The sequence below is a fragment of the Cornus florida genome, unplaced genomic scaffold (assembly GCF_030987335.1).
Source record: "Cornus florida cultivar Cherokee Brave unplaced genomic scaffold, ASM3098733v1 CherokeeBrave_3.0.0_Hap2_Chr04, whole genome shotgun sequence".
NCBI classification, from domain to species: domain Eukaryota; kingdom Viridiplantae; phylum Streptophyta; class Magnoliopsida; order Cornales; family Cornaceae; genus Cornus; species Cornus florida.
This window is the reverse complement of record NW_026775574.1, coordinates 34,591,650-34,607,676: the sequence shown is the minus strand read 5'-3', so window position 1 is coordinate 34,607,676 and position 16,027 is coordinate 34,591,650.

Sequence of the window (16,027 nt, the reverse complement as noted above, 5' to 3'; positions counted from 1 at the left end):
GGCATTGGATTAGTGACAAGTGTAGGTTCACCATTTAGTCTTACATTGTGTGTGTGTGAGAGGTAGTGCAAGAACACATAGTGAGTGGAAGATTTCTAGCCCTTCCACTCACCATTTTACACTTTACCTTCTTCATTTCATTATCTCTCATGAACCTAGCAAAGACTCCATTAGAGGACAGCTTAGTATAGAACCTTGACTTCACATTTGGCACTCTTCCACTCACCCTAGACTTTTGACCTTAGGAGAAAAAGGATTCCTCTCACTCTCCTCTTCAAGAATCCTAAGCTTGTTTTCCATTTTGTGCTTGGTAGCTTGGAGTATAGAGATACAATTCTCTATTGAGGTAGGGGTGGTAGTATATTTATATTCTAAGTGTTTTATAGTCCTTGTAATTTAATATATATTGTGTACATGCTTTTGATATGATAGTATTGCATATTATAGGAAACCCTCACTTCTTGACTTAGGGTTTATTGATTTAAGCATGTATGATATGTGTAAACCATGTGTAGAATGATTATATAATTTAGTAGACGCTAAATTCTAGTAAATTCACATATGGTAGTAATATAGAACTATAGTAGAATTATTAGTGTTATTTGCAATTCTTATTGACTTGAATTGCTATATTTTTGTGATAATAATTCTATGTTCTTGTGAATTACAAATTGTGATTAATTTATGAGCCTATTGCTAAGTGTTGATAATTAGTATATAGAGCTTGTTATTGAGGCATGACTTGAATTGATAAATTTGTTATATTGTATTGTGTATAATATTATGATGTGAATTTGTCATTTGGCATGCCATTCAAGATTTGGAACCCTAAGACATGGTTTGTTTGGTTTCAAAATACTTGTGCATGGAAGGTGGTTTGTATGCCTTATTATACATATAAGTTTTGAACTTGATATATATTTTGGAATCTCTTGGGACATTGTTACATATGACATGGCTAAAGTTCGGCTTTAGTGCGGGAGGTATGAGTTCTGCCCAATTGAGATAGTGCGCACTAGGGTGGTCTTCCCAGTGGGTTAGTGCCCAGAATAACCATAATGATCTTGGTTAAGTCCGAGACGTGATGTCCAAGTCTTCCATTACTTGTTTTCGCATTAAATTTCAAGTTGACAACTAATGCTTAATTGTAGCTTGAAATTCTTGTTATTGGCGAATTGATGTTGTTAAGTACATTGATATTGATTTGTATTGCTAAAGAATCATTCAAGTTAGCTTAAGATGATCCCTTAGCACACCTTGAACATAGACGTTAAGTGGAATGCTCCCTTATATTCGTCTATATTGATCTTGCAATGATATTGAAAGTTTAGGGTATACGCATATGCTTCTCATACGAGTAACTTGATTACTCACCCTAGTGGTTTGGGTTATTTTTCAGGTAAAGAGACTATGTTCATGGATGCTCATCATCCTTAGAAGCTTTTGAGCTTGTTGAAGCATTTTTGTATATTAACATGCAAGTGTTTAGCATGCTTAACTTTTGAAGTTATATTTTGTAAACCATGTATGTATGGTACTTTTGAAGATTATGTAATTTCCTTGATGTGTAAAGATGTTAAGTAATCACTTTTGACATTTTAAGCATGTATGTAAAGGAGCCAAGGGCCAAGCATGTCTACCTTGGTACTTAGATACTTTTGGTATAACACTTTTGCTTCAATTGTCTTTTAAACAAAATTTGAGGTTTGAGAAGTCAAAATCTTGTAAATAAAGTGTATGAAGCCATGGGCCATTGTTTTATATTCATTTACTCATATCAATGTTGTTGACATGTTCACATTTACAAAGCTCATTGAAAATCAGTTTTACACATCCATTTTGAATTAAAGTATCATGGGATTCAAAGTTGAGGTAGTACCTTAACACCTTAGGCTCATAGCAGGTTCAGCAGTAGGTTTTCAAGGTCTTTTGGTTGACTGAAACTCCATTTTGGTCGACCGATGTCAAATGGGTTTGTGTTTGCATAGTAACATCATATTTCAGTAGCCAAATACACTGTTTAGGGGTCATTTCGGTTGACCGAACCTTTATTTCGGTTTACTGAAGCAATTGGAACCTTTTCTTCATGATTTCAGGTCTCAGTATCTTCATTTTGATCCTCTAAAACTTCATTTCAGTCGACCAAAATAGCTAGAACCCGAGCCTAGCTTCTGTTGAGTTTCAGCACTGATCTTCCAACTTCAAAGGGTCATAACTTCTTCGTTTGTAATCTAAATGGGGTGATTATTAAGCCTAAACTCAAGGATTTTGAGTTAGGTTTCCAATGGTACCAATTAAATTCTCAAATTCTAAACACAGTGGGAGTTATGTATGTTTTAGTAAAGTAGTGTCCGTTTTCACTTCAACCGGGTCGGGGCATTTTGTGGGATTCTTAGCCAAAGTCTATGGAACCTCTTAGAATGTTTCAAAATGATTATATTAGGTTGTATTAACCTTGTTTGACTTGTTTAGAGTCAAGTTTCTCCTTTTAATTATAAATTGACCTTTTTGCCCCTTGGATGACGAATTTTATCCTTTTTGACCTTTGTTTCCGTTTTTGTCCCCTTTAAGTTCCGTGACCTAATGGAGGGTTACATTTGCGTCTTAGGAGTGACTCATATCTCCAGAGACCTTTGTTTACCTTTAGCTTCCGCATTTCGGATCCGTTATCAGATCACTTTCGGTTCGTCACCGACGCACCAGGTTTAAAAACTTGGGCCGTCATAAGTGGTATCAGAGCTCCTAGGTTTGAACACCATAGGATGATGGGTTTTGGGTGCATATCATGCTTTTGTTGATATAATTTGATGCATTCACATAGTTTTAATTACATGTTTTGGCATTATAACATGTTTAGGTGTTTCTTGATAACATGCTTAGTAGTATGACATGTCTTTATGCTTATATGCCTATGTGGTGAAAAGCACCTTTGTTTGACATGTATGCTTATCTGCTTAAGTGCTTAACTATTTAAGAAGTTTTTGTTAATTGTTTTAGCATGACAGTATGTTATATATCTTATCTTGCTTTGTGTTCCGTACATTCATAGTGTGAGTTGCACTTGGTCATAATAACTTTTGTTATTGTTGACCACATTTCCTTCGTACATTTAGCATCATGGTTGTCACACATGGAGAGCTTCACGTCAGGGCACTGAGGAGCAGGTGGCTGACACCGAGTTCACGAGGGGTCCGGGAAGGCCCAGAATTCCAGTTCGTGGCGTGGATGCTAATCTGCCACGGGCACTGACTTATGAGGAGCGAGTGGCTCAGGGAATCAATCAGGGGATCGTTGAATCCCTACAGGAATTGATACGTAGGCCGGTGGCAGGAGTGCAGATTCCAGCACCGGCACCGATAGTCAACGAGGCACTGGAGTACTTCATGCGACTACAGAGGGTTAAGATTGATCCATTTGTAGGGAGTTCAGATCCACTAGTCTCAGAAACTTGGTTGGACATTATGGTTTGCAAGTTAGACAGTATGGCGGTACCCACAGACAGGTTGAGGATTTCCTTGACTGCTTCTTTGTTCATGGGTGATGCAGATATCTGGTGGAGGTTTATAACCAATGTCCACAATGTTGAGTTGATGAATTGGAATGGGTTTAGAGATCTATTTTTTGAGCGCTTCTTTCTGAGGGCTATGAGGCGGGAGATGAGGACACAGTTTTCAGGTCTTTATCAGGGCACTATGAGTGTCATTGAGTATGAGACACGGTTTACTTCTCTCTCTTGTTATGCCGAGGATATGGTAGCGACAGACAAGGCCAGGGCAATGAAGTTTCAAGATGGGCTACGTCTTGACATCAGGCCACGGGTCTCAATTCTAGATTTGAGGACCTACAGGGAGGTGGTTCAGAGGGCTATGCTAGCTGAGGCAGAGGAACGGGATCAGTTACGGATCAGGGGTTCACATAAGCAGTCTCGTGGAGACAATTCAGTATTTTCCGGGAGTCAGTGGAAGAAGGCTAAGGCAGGGAGCAGTACTCACTCACAGGGGGTATCACAGCAAAATCGTTCTGCACCCACAGTTCCTGTATCTATGGGATCAGCTCAGGGAGTGGTTTGTTACCATTGTCAGCAGCTGGGGCACATCAAGCCTCGCTGCCCACAGCTTCATCCACAGGCCAGTCAGACTTCAGTTTCTATGAAGACAGGGTAGGGAGCTTGCTTTTATTGCAAGAAATCAGGTCATTTCAAGAAGGATTGTCTAAGATTGTTGAATAAGCCACGTAGTGGCACAGATTCACAGATGGTACCGGCACAGTCTGCAGGGGTTCAGTCTAGTTTCAGAGTTCCTTAGGCACCATAGTCAGTGGCGCCGGTTGGCACTTATCCAGCCAGGGGTTCTACACCTACTGTTTCTACACATCAGTCAGGCTATCATGGCAGTTCACAGTAGGGCTCAGGGACTCAGGGACGAGCCTATGCTCTTCCACAGGCGGATGCTTCCACAGGCACTACTTCAGTTCGAGGTATTTTTCCAGTTTTTAGTTCTTGGGCACGAGTTCTTGTTGACACTGGTGCATCACATTCTTTCATTTTGCATCATTTGCACATTCATTGGGTCTGGAGGTCACACTTTGGGACAGTTTTCTTTGTGTTGACACACCAGTTGGGGGTCCAGTGTCTTTGGATCATGTTTGTCGGGGTTGTGCTATTGAGATAGCTGGGAGGACCTTAGAGTTTGATTTCGTTGTTCTCGACATGACGGGCTTTGACATCATTCTCAAGATAGATTGGTTGTCATTCTTTCAGTCTACGATTGATTGCTTCCGCGGGAGGGTATCCGTTTGCTCTCCTAAGAGAGATTGTTTCCATTTTGTGGGAGATCGGAGTGGTTCCCACACAATGATGGTTTTCAGTATTGGTGACTGGAGTCAGCACAGATCCTACTTGGCTAGTTTGCTAGTTGATGAGGATAGCAGTTTGGGCTGTGTTTTTCTGGCAGTTGTTGAGGATTTTGTTGATGTCTTTCCAGAGGAGCTAACGGAGTTACCTCCTTTAAGGGAAGTGGTTTTTGCCATTGATGTCATTCCCAGCACGGCACCCATCTCTATGGCACCGTACCGTAAGGCACCGGTAGAACTTGATGAGTTGAAAGGTCAATTGGATGATTTAAAGGCTAAGGGCTTTATTCGTCCTAGTGCTTCACCATGGGGAGCACCAGTTCTTTTTGCGAAGAAGAAGGATGGGTCTTTGAGACTTTGCATCGATTATCGCAAATTGAATTAAGCTACGATCAAGAACAGGTATCCCTTGCCTAGGATTGATGACTTGTTTGATTAGTTAAAGGGAGCAACATGCTTTTCAAAGATTGATTTGAGATCAGGTTACTATCAGTTGAGGGTTAAGGATGATGATATATCCAAGACCACTTTTCATACATGGTATGGCCATTATGAGTTTCTGGTGATGCCATTTGGTTTGACCAATGCTCCAGCAGCTTTCATAGACTTGATGAACCGTGTATTCAATGACTATCTTGATAAGTTTGTGGTGGTGTTCGTTGATGACATTCTCGTGTACTCTGCTTCGAGGGAGGAGCATGAGTATCACTTAAGAGCAATTTTACAAATCCTTAGGGATATCCAATTATATGCCAAATTCGAAAAATGCGAATTTTGGCTACCAGAGGTGAAGTTCCTTGGACACATCGTGTCAGGGGGCGGTGTTATAGTAGATCCATCGAAGATTGAGTCTGTGATGGACTGGGAGCAGTTGAAGGCAGTGTTTGAGATTCGAAGCTTTCTTGGCCTAGCCGGCTATTACAGGAGATTTGTTCGGGATTTCTCTCGTCTAGCGGCACCTATGACCCGACTTACTCACAAGGGATTCAAGTTCATATGGAATGAGGCTTCTGATTTTACTTTTCAGGAGTTGAAGGTCAGGTTGACATCAGCTCCAGTTTTGATCATACCTGAACGTGGTTTGGGTTACGTGGTTTATTGTGATGCTTCGAGAGAAGGTTTGGGTTGTGTTCTGATGCAGACTGAACGGGTGGTAGCTTATGGGTCTCTATAGTTGAAGACTCACGAGTTGAACTATCTAACACATGATTTGGAGTTGATAGCAGTTATCTTTGCCCTTCAGGGGTGGAGACACTATTTGTATGGGGAGAAGTTCGAAGTTTTCTCCGATCACAAGAGTCTCAAATATTTCTTCTCTCAGAAGGATTTGAATTTGAGACAGCGCAGATGGGTTGAGTTCATGGAGGACTATGACTTTGTGTTGTAGTATCAACCGAGGAAGGCCAATGTGGTGGCCGATGCATTGAGTAGGAAGTCACGGGGTACTCTTGCTAGCATTTCCATTCATAGATGGAAGATGCTAAAAGAGCTTGCAGATCTTGGTTTGCAGTTGTATGAGGATGTTTCACTGGCTATTTTGTTTAGCCTTGTGGCTCAACTGGCTCTTGTTAGTAGAGTTATTGAGGCACATCAGGAGGATGGGGAGATGAAGTCCTCCACGACCATATTTCAGGCGGCGGGAATATAGAGGGTTGGACCTTGCATTCAGACAGTGGTCTCAGGTATAGAGGGAGGATGTTTGTTCCTTTGTCTTGTCGTGATGTTGTTCTTCGGGATTTTCACCATTCTCGACTCGCAGTTCATCCTGGTGGTACGAAAATGTATCACAATTTACGGAGACAGTTTTGGTGGAAAGGTATGAAACGGGATGTTTCTCAGTTCGTAGCTAAATGCCTTACTTGTCAACAAGTGAAGGTAGAGCATCAGAGACCGACAGGTTTGTTGCAACCACTACCAGTGGCAGAGTGGAAGTGGGAGCACATCACTATGGATTTCGTGACTGGACTTCCGAGATCCAAGGCAGGGAATGATGCCGTTTGGGTCATTGTTGACAGATTGACTAAGACGGCTCACTTCTTGCCTATAGCAGTGACAGATGATGCAGAGAGACTTAGTGGACTGTATATGGCGCAGATTGTCAGGCTTCACGGGGTTCCAGTGTCCATTGTTTTGGATAGGGATCCCAGGTTCACATCACACTTTTTGGTAGAGTTTTCAGGAGGCTCTTGACACGGGGCTTCATTTCAGCACAGCATTCAATCCTCAGACTGATGGTCAGTCAGAGCGTACCATCCAGATATTGGAGGATATACTACGGGCTTGTATTTTGGATTTTGGGGTTAGTTGGGAGGACTACTTACCCTTGGTTGAGTTTGCCTACAACAACAGTTACCATACCAGTATTGGCATGGCACCTTTTGAGGAGTTGTATGGCAGACCTTGCAGATCTCCAGTTTGTTGGACTGAGGTAGGTGATACAATCGCCTTAGGTCTCGATATTGTCTTTGAGACTACAGAGAAGATCAAGTTGATTTGGCTGCGGTTGGCTACAACTCAGAGCAGGCAGAAGAGTTACGTTGACAAGAGGAGGAGATCCTTGTCTTTTGAGGTAGGGGACCACGTCTTTCTCAAGATTTCTCCACGGAAGGGACTTCTGAGATTTTGGCAGACGGACAAGTTGTCTCCTAGGTTCATTGAACCATTTTAGATTTTGGAGCGCGTCGGTGAAGTTGCTTATCGTTTGGCATTGCCGCTAGACCTGGATAGGGTTCACGACATTTTCCATATATCTTGTTGAGGAAGTACGAGCCGAATCCATCGCATGTTTTACAGTGGACAGATGTTGTTGTTGATGAAGAGGTAACCTACGAGGAGGGTCCGGTCTAGATTCTTGATTCACGGGAGCAGGTTTTGCGGACCAAGACCATTCCATTAGTTAAGGTCTTGTGGAGACATCACGGCGTTGAGGAGGCTACCTGGGAGCTCGAACAGGAGGTTCGCTCTCGGTATCCCCATTTGTTCTCTCTTTTAGGTACGACTCGATTTCGGGGACGAAATCCTTTTAAGGAGGGTAGGTTGTAATGGCCCAATCTTTTTCCTCCTTTTTCATTTTCGGTGATTTTCTATTTTTCCTCTTTTTCCTATTTTGTCTTTTCCCTATTTCGTCTTTTTCCAGTTTTTCGTTTTTTCTTGCATAACCTCATTTGTTGTACTCGGATTTGATTCCGGTTTTACATGCATTCATGGTATTTGATTTCCATGACAATGGTATTTTTACTTTTCTTGAAAAGCAGGCTAGAACTTTTCTTGTAAAGGGCATCAACATATACTTTAGTGTAATTATTTATAACTTTTGGGGTTTTACTGTAATTATGTAAAATAATTATTTTTCATTTTAGGGACCTTTTTATAATTTATTTTAGAAGATATTTTGAAAAAGGACCATTTTGCAATTTTTGGAAAATGTGACAAGTGTCACACTCTCATGGAGTCATTTGTTGGCATTTAGGTGAAGAGACTTGGCACCATGACTTCTTGACATTTGGAAGGTGGAGAGTCACCCATGTGTTGGCCTAGGATTGGTGCACATGTAGCCTTTGATTTGTGACAAGTGTGGGCTTGGGATTTAGTCTTGGAAGAGGCATTGGATTAGTGACAAGTGTAGGTTCACCATTTAGTCTTACATTGTGTGTGTGTGAGAGGTAGTGCAAGAACACACAGTGAGTGGAAGATTTCTAGCCCTTCCACTCACCATTTTACACTTTACCTTCTTCATTTCATTATCTCTCATGAACCTAGCAAAGACTCCATTAGAGGAAAGCTTAGTATAGAACCTTGACTTCACATTTGGCACTCTTCCACTCACCCAAGACTTTTGACCTTGGGAGAGAAAGAATTCCTTTCACTCTCCTCTTTAAGAATCCTAAGCTTGTTTTCCATTTTGTACTTGGTAGCTTGGAGTATAGAGTTACAATTCTCTATTGAGGTAGGGGTGGTAGTATGTTTATATTCTAAGGATTTTATAGTCCTTGTGGTTTAATATATATTGTGTACATGCTTTTGATATGATAGTATTGCATATTATAGGAAACCCTCAATTCTTGACTTAGGGTTTATTAATTTAAGCATGTATGATATGTGTAAACCATGTGTAGAATGATTATATAATTTAGTAGATGCTAAATTCTAGTAAATTCACATGTGGTAGTATTATAGAACTCTAGTAGAATTATTAGTGTTATATGCAATTCTTATTGACTTGAATTGCTATATTTTTGTGATAATAATTCTATGTTCTTGTGAATTACAAATTGTGATTAATTTATGAGCCTATTGCTAAATGTTGATAATTAGTATATAGAGCTTGTTATTGAGGCAAGACTTGAATTAATAAATTTGTGATATTGTATTGTGCATAATATCATGATGTGAATTTGTCATTTGGCATGCCATTCTAGATTTGGAACCCTAAGACATGGTTTGTATGGTTTCAAAATACTTGTGCATGGAAGGTGGTTTGTATGCCTTATTATATATATAAGTTTTGAACTTAATATATATTTTGGAATCTCTTGGGACATTATTACATGTGACATGGCTAAAGTTCGGCTTTAGTGCGGGAGGTATGAGTTCTCCCCAATTGAGATAGTGCGCACTAGGGTGTTCTTCCCAGCTGGTTAAGGCCCAGAATAACCGTAATGATCTTAGTTAAGTCCGAGACGTGATGTCCAAGTCTTCCATTACTTGTTTTCGCATTAAATTTCAAGTTGACAACCAATGCTTAAATGTAGCTTGAAATTCTTGTTATTGGCGAATTAATGTTGTTAAGTATATTAATATTGATTTGTATTGCTAAAGAATCATTCAAGTTAGCTTAAGATGATCCCTTAGCACACCTTAAACATAGACATTAAGTGGAATGCTCTCTTGTATTCGTCTATATTGATCTTGCAATGATATTGAAACTTTAGGGTATACGCATATGCTTCTCCTACGAGTAACTTGATTACTCACCCTAGTGGTTTGGGTTATTTTTCAGGTAAAGAGACTATATTGATGGATGCTCATCATCCTTAGAAGCTTTTGAGCTTGTTGAAACATTTTTGTATATTAACATGCAAGTGTTTAGCATGCTTAACTTTTGAAGTTATATTTTGTAAAACATGTATGTATGGTACTTTTGAAGATTATGTAATTTCCTTGATGTGTAAAGATGTTAAGTAATCACTTTTGACATTTTAAGCATGTATGTAAAGAGGCTAAGGGCCAAGCATGTCTACCTTGGTACTTAGATACTTTTGGTATAACGTTTTTGCTTCAATTGTCTTTTAAACAAAATTTGAGGTTTGAGAAGTCAAAATCTTGTAAATGAAGTGTATGAGGCCATGGGCCATTGTTTTATATTCATTTACTCATATCAATGTTGTTGACATGTTCACATTTACAAAGCTCATTGAAAATCAGTTTTACACATCCATTTTGAATTAAAGTATCATGGGATTCAAAGTTGAGGTAGTACCTTAACACCTTAGGCTCATAGCAGGTTCAACAGCAGGTTTTCGAGGTGTTTCGGTCGACCAAAACTCCATTTCGGTTGACCGATGTCAAATGGGTTTGTGTTTGCACAATAACATCATATTCCAGTAGCCAAATACACTGTTCAGGGGTCATTTTGGTTGACCGAGCCTTTATTTCGGTCTACCAAAGCAATTGGAACCTTTTCTTCATAATTTTAGGTCTCTCCATCTTCATTTTGGTCATCTGAAACTTCATTTCAGTCGACCAAAATAGATAGAACCCGAGCCTAGCTTCTGTTGAGTTTCAGCACTGATCTTCCAACTTCAAAGGGTCATAACTTCTTCGTTTCTAATCCAAATGGGGTGATTCTTAAGCCTAAAATCAAGGATTTTGAGTCAGATTTCCAATGGTATGAATCCAATTCTCAAATTCCAAACACAGTGGGAGTTATGTATGTTTTAGTGAGGCAGTGTCAGTTTTCACTTCAACCGGGACGAGGCATTTTGTGGGATTCTTAGCCAAATTCTATGGAACCTCTTGAAATGTTTCAGAATGATTAGATTAGGTTGTATTAACCTTTTTTGACTTGTTTAGAGTCAACTTTCTCCTTTTAATTATGAATTGACCTTTTTGCCCCTTGGATGACAAATTTTGTGCTTTTTAACCTTTGTTTCCATTTTTATCCCCTTTAAGTTCCGTGACCTCATGGAGGGTTACATATGCATCTTAGAAGTGACTCCTATCTCTAGAGACCTTGGTTTACCTTTAGCTTCTGCATTTCGGATCCGTTATCGGATCACTTTCGATTCATCACTGACGCACCGGGTTGAAAAACTTGGGCCGTCACAGAAACCTTAAACTACCTTCTTCCTCTGCTTTTATAACGACTTCCTGATTACCATCAAGCCTCCTACTACTCTGGTGTTCCCACCGAATAGCCCCATCTTCTTCCTCCTTTGATCGGCCCTAATCCTTGGCCGAATTCCCTCTTCTTCTCTCTCAGTTTTCTCTCTTTTGCTCTATGTATCTCTCTGCCTCCAAATAACGTGAATAGGATTTTATGAACCCTTTGGCAGACTATTAAATTATATATATATATATATATATATATATATATATATATATATATATATATATCTATTTAACCTACTCCTAATCCCTCTCCAATTCTTACCTTAACACTAATAAAATTATAAAAGAAAAATAGAAAACCAAATCAATAATCAACAAAGCATGTACCCCACAAATCAATGCTAGTGTGCGCCTGTGTTAGTGTAGAATCCTAGAGTGAATCTCAAAACAATCACAAAATCAAGATGATGTGGACCACAAATGCAAGCATGATATCAATCTTTCAAAAAAATTTACTCCTAAATGGCATCCACAAAGCATACAAGGAGTATTGGACTCTCAAGTAAAGTAATTTTTAAATTCTAAGTATCATAGTCCTTAAAAGATCAAAATCATGGCTCAAGACTCTTAAATTATACCACATGCATAGAAACTAAGTGCAACATATAAAATATGCTAACACACCCCCAAACTTAATCTGTCCATTATCCTCAATGTGTAAAGAAGCAACCGATAATGGAAAGAGTATACCAAATGGGTGTAGTAAAAGGGACCTGGCAACGAAAGCTTAGCTTTGGAAGGTGCACCCCTAAACTTAAATTCTGAAAACCTGTCTGAAAATGGTCACACTAGCAATTGTCAAAGCATATGCATCAATGATATAAATGAGAGGTGAAACTGAGAACTCGGCAAAAATCATGGCATCTAGCAATGTAAAGCTTAGAATATCCAAAACTGATATCAAAATCCCAAAAATGCATATAGAGCAAGTGAATCCAAAACCATATATCCAAAACCAGTGTATAGCAAGTATAGTGCAAAAATAATATCCAATATGTCCAAAACCAGTGCAAATACCAAGACAGTGCAAAAATATCTCAGTAACAGCAATGCATCAAAACAGATAATGAGTAGTAGAGAGAGAGAAAATGGTGGAATCAGGGAGTAGGATCTAGAGTTATCATGTCAGCAATGTGCTGCTGTAATGACCCTGTTATTTTCTTTCCTTTCCTTTTTCTCAAATTTTACGGATGAATTTTTTCCGTTGAATTTTTTTTTTCTGAGTTTGGTTACTCATCACTTAGTATCATCTCGAGTACTCAGAAATGATTTCTGAGACTCTTTCCTTTGGATTGACAACTTTCTTAAAGACCGAGTCATTTCCACATTTTCATTTTTTAGACACTATTCACTTTTCGTCTTTTCTCCGTTTGTCACTTTGTTAGCACAACCTCACTTTCATGTTTGGAGTTGAGTTTTGACTTCACGAGTTTTCATTTCAGTTGAATTCCTTGAAATGCGTAACTTTACTTTTGAAGAAAAGCTCGCCGGTTGTTTCTTTCTCCCGTAGGGGCGTGGATGAAAGGATTCTTCAGTAACTTTGATTTTCTTGGGGAATTTTTTAAATATCTTTTGAAGATATTTTATTTTGGGAGTTTTTAAGAAAATATCTTTTAGAAGATATTTTCATTCTGGGCAGTTTTACAGTTATCCTTTTTTAGAGGGGTCATTGTGCAATTAACAAAAGTTATTGCAAAATGCCTCATTTTGAGCCTGGATCTTCGTACAGGATTCATTTTCACATTTTGTCTAGTTGTGTACTCTTAGAATTTCCTTTTGGACGTTTTCCCCAGTTTTCGTCGGGTTGTTTTCCCAATTACCGCCGAATCTCTCTGTACGGGACTCAATTTCGAAGCCATTTCTTCTGTTGTTCATTTTATTTTATTTTATTTTATTTTCATTTTAGTTCTTTTTTGTTCACGGTGTTTTACCGTTTGAGAACGTCTGCGCAAATTTCACTTTTCCGGACCTGATAGGACTCATTCGGGGCACTTTTTGAGATTTTCTATAAATAGGGGGTTTGGAAAATTAAGTCATTTCATTTCCCTTTCTTATATACTGCTGTAAATCAGATTTCACAACCCTTCCATGGCTACCACCCCTCTTTTCCCAAATTAACTTTCTTCCCTAATGTAAAATGCTGTAGTACCTTAGTGTTTATCGTAGGCCTTGGCGAGGCGGTCCTTTCCCCCTTATTAGAATCCATTTTCAACTATTTTTGAGTTCAGGTTTTGAGTTCGGGATTGGATTTTGGTGGTACCTCAAAGGTGTTTGTTGCTTCCCTCATTGTCCCTGACAAAACCTAGTAGTATCGTCGGATTCGGAGCGGTTTCCTTTCGGTGGGGATTTGAGATTTCATCTCAAAGTGAGGTAGGGGATGTTTTAGGTTCATATAATTGTAGTATTGATTGTTTTATAAGCTTATACAATTTGTATGCATGCCTATGTATTTTATTTAGAATTTAATTTAATTTTTTTCTTTGTACAAGATTTAATTCTCATGGTTGTATATAGCTTGGAATTAAATTATGGCATACTATTAAATTAGACCTTGATATGTTTATTAACATATATTAAATTGGGAGTATTTGAATAAGTATTGAAACTTTTATTTAATTATTTTCTTGAATGAAAATTTAATTAAAATGATTGTAACTAGCCTGGAATCAACTAGTGATGTGATATTAAATTAGGCTTTAGTATGTTCCTTAACATATGTGAATTTGAGAATATTTGGAGTTGTTTTAAAATCCAGAGAAAATTAATTAATTAGATTAATTAATTTCATTTTAAGTGTTCTAATCACTTAATTGATTTTTTACCTTGATATTATTAATGAGCATGCTATGTTCTTTCATATATATTAAATTGAGAACATTTGAATAAGTATTGAAACTTTTATTTAATCTTTCACTTGTATGAAAATTTAATTCACATGTTTGTAACTAGCATGGAATTAACTTGTAATGTGATATTAAATTAGGTCATTGTATGTTCTTTAACATATGTGAATTTGAGAATATTCAGAGTTGTTTTAAAATCTAGAGAAAATTAATTAATTAGGTTAATTAATTGTATTTTAAGTGTTCTACTCACTTAAGTGGATTTTTAACTTAATATTATTGATGAGCTTGGCAGGTTCTATCATATACATTAAATTCAAAATAATTGAATAGGTTTTGAGACTTCTATTTAATTATTTTATTTGTATGGAATTTAATTCACATGATTATACCTAGCTTGGAATGAACTTACAATGTGATATTAAATTAGGCCTTAATATATTCATTAACATATATGAAAATGAGAATATTTGAATGAATATGGAGAACCTTATTTAATTATTTTCTTGTATGAAGTTTAATTTACCTAGTTGTGAGTTAGGTAGAAATAACTTGTAAAGTGTTATTAAACTAGGCCTTGCTATGACCTTTGACTTGTATTAGTTTTAGAATATTTGGAGTCACTATGTAATCTTGAAAATTTAGTTATTTAATTTAATTAAATTCCATTATATGCTTCCATTGAGGTAGTTAGGTATTGAAGTTGTTTCCATGCTTAACTTGTAAATTTGGAACTTGTTGTATGATTACATTGTAATATTCCATGAGTAGAAGTTATAGTTTAACTTGTTTATATACACATTATACATTTGACATGTCGTATGCCATTGTATCTTGAAGACATAGGATGAATATTGTGTGTTTTACTTGACTTGTTTGTGCATGGTAGTTAACTAATATATTATGTATATGTTTGATACTTTGATACACAACTTGTTGATTTTAGGAAAGCTTACAAGGCATTGTAATATGTTACGGCTAGGGCATGGCTCTAGTACGGGGGATGAGAGCTCCCCTTATAACATTTAGTGCGCGCTGGGTGGTTCCCTGAGGGCTAGTAACCCTAAAATACCAACATACGGTTTAATTCCGGGTTTAGTGTGCACTAGGTAGTACCTTGCGGCCTAGTAACCCGAGATCAGCTTACTTGGTCATTGAGACCGTATGTCCTTGTCTTTCCACCACTACTTGATTTCACATTCAATTCCAAGTTTTTTTTAATATAGATTATTTATAGCTTGTGATGCAGTGTTTGACATTTCGATTAGGTATAGTATACATGTGCTTAGTATACTTGCATGCCTTGTTTTTCAATACAAGTTAATAGCACTAATTTGTTACAACTTGTTGTTTCCGTATTTTAGATTTCAAGTTGTTAACTTTGATAATCTATGCCTTAATGGTTAAAATTGCATTGATATTGTAATTTGGGTATTGATTGTTTAATGTAGCCTAGGATGATTCCTTAGACTCATTTGAAACATAGATGTTAGGTGGTATAAACCGTTTCGGTTGTTTTCACATTATAGGTTGCAAGTTGATAACTTTGAATACCTATGTCTTGTTGCGTTATACTATATGCTCCTGTGTTGTTTTAGTGCATAAATGATGTAGTTTATGCTAGAAATGCTCTAAATTAGCTTAGGATGCTCCTTGAATCTCACCTTTGACATAGATGCTAGGTGGCATGACCGTATGAATTGATTTATAGCAACTTAATAAGTTTGTAAAATGCTAGGTCTTTGCATGCTCATCTCCTACGAGTAGCTTTATGTTACTCACCCACATAGTGGGGACATTTTCAAGTACAGGATTCAAGACTTGGGGTTTTGCATTTGCTTTGGGATGTCTTGTAGACTTGAAATATTTATTTCATGAAAATGTTAGCATGAAATGCTATTTATAGCTTTATATGTCAAAACTTGTATATTTGGTTCTAAATA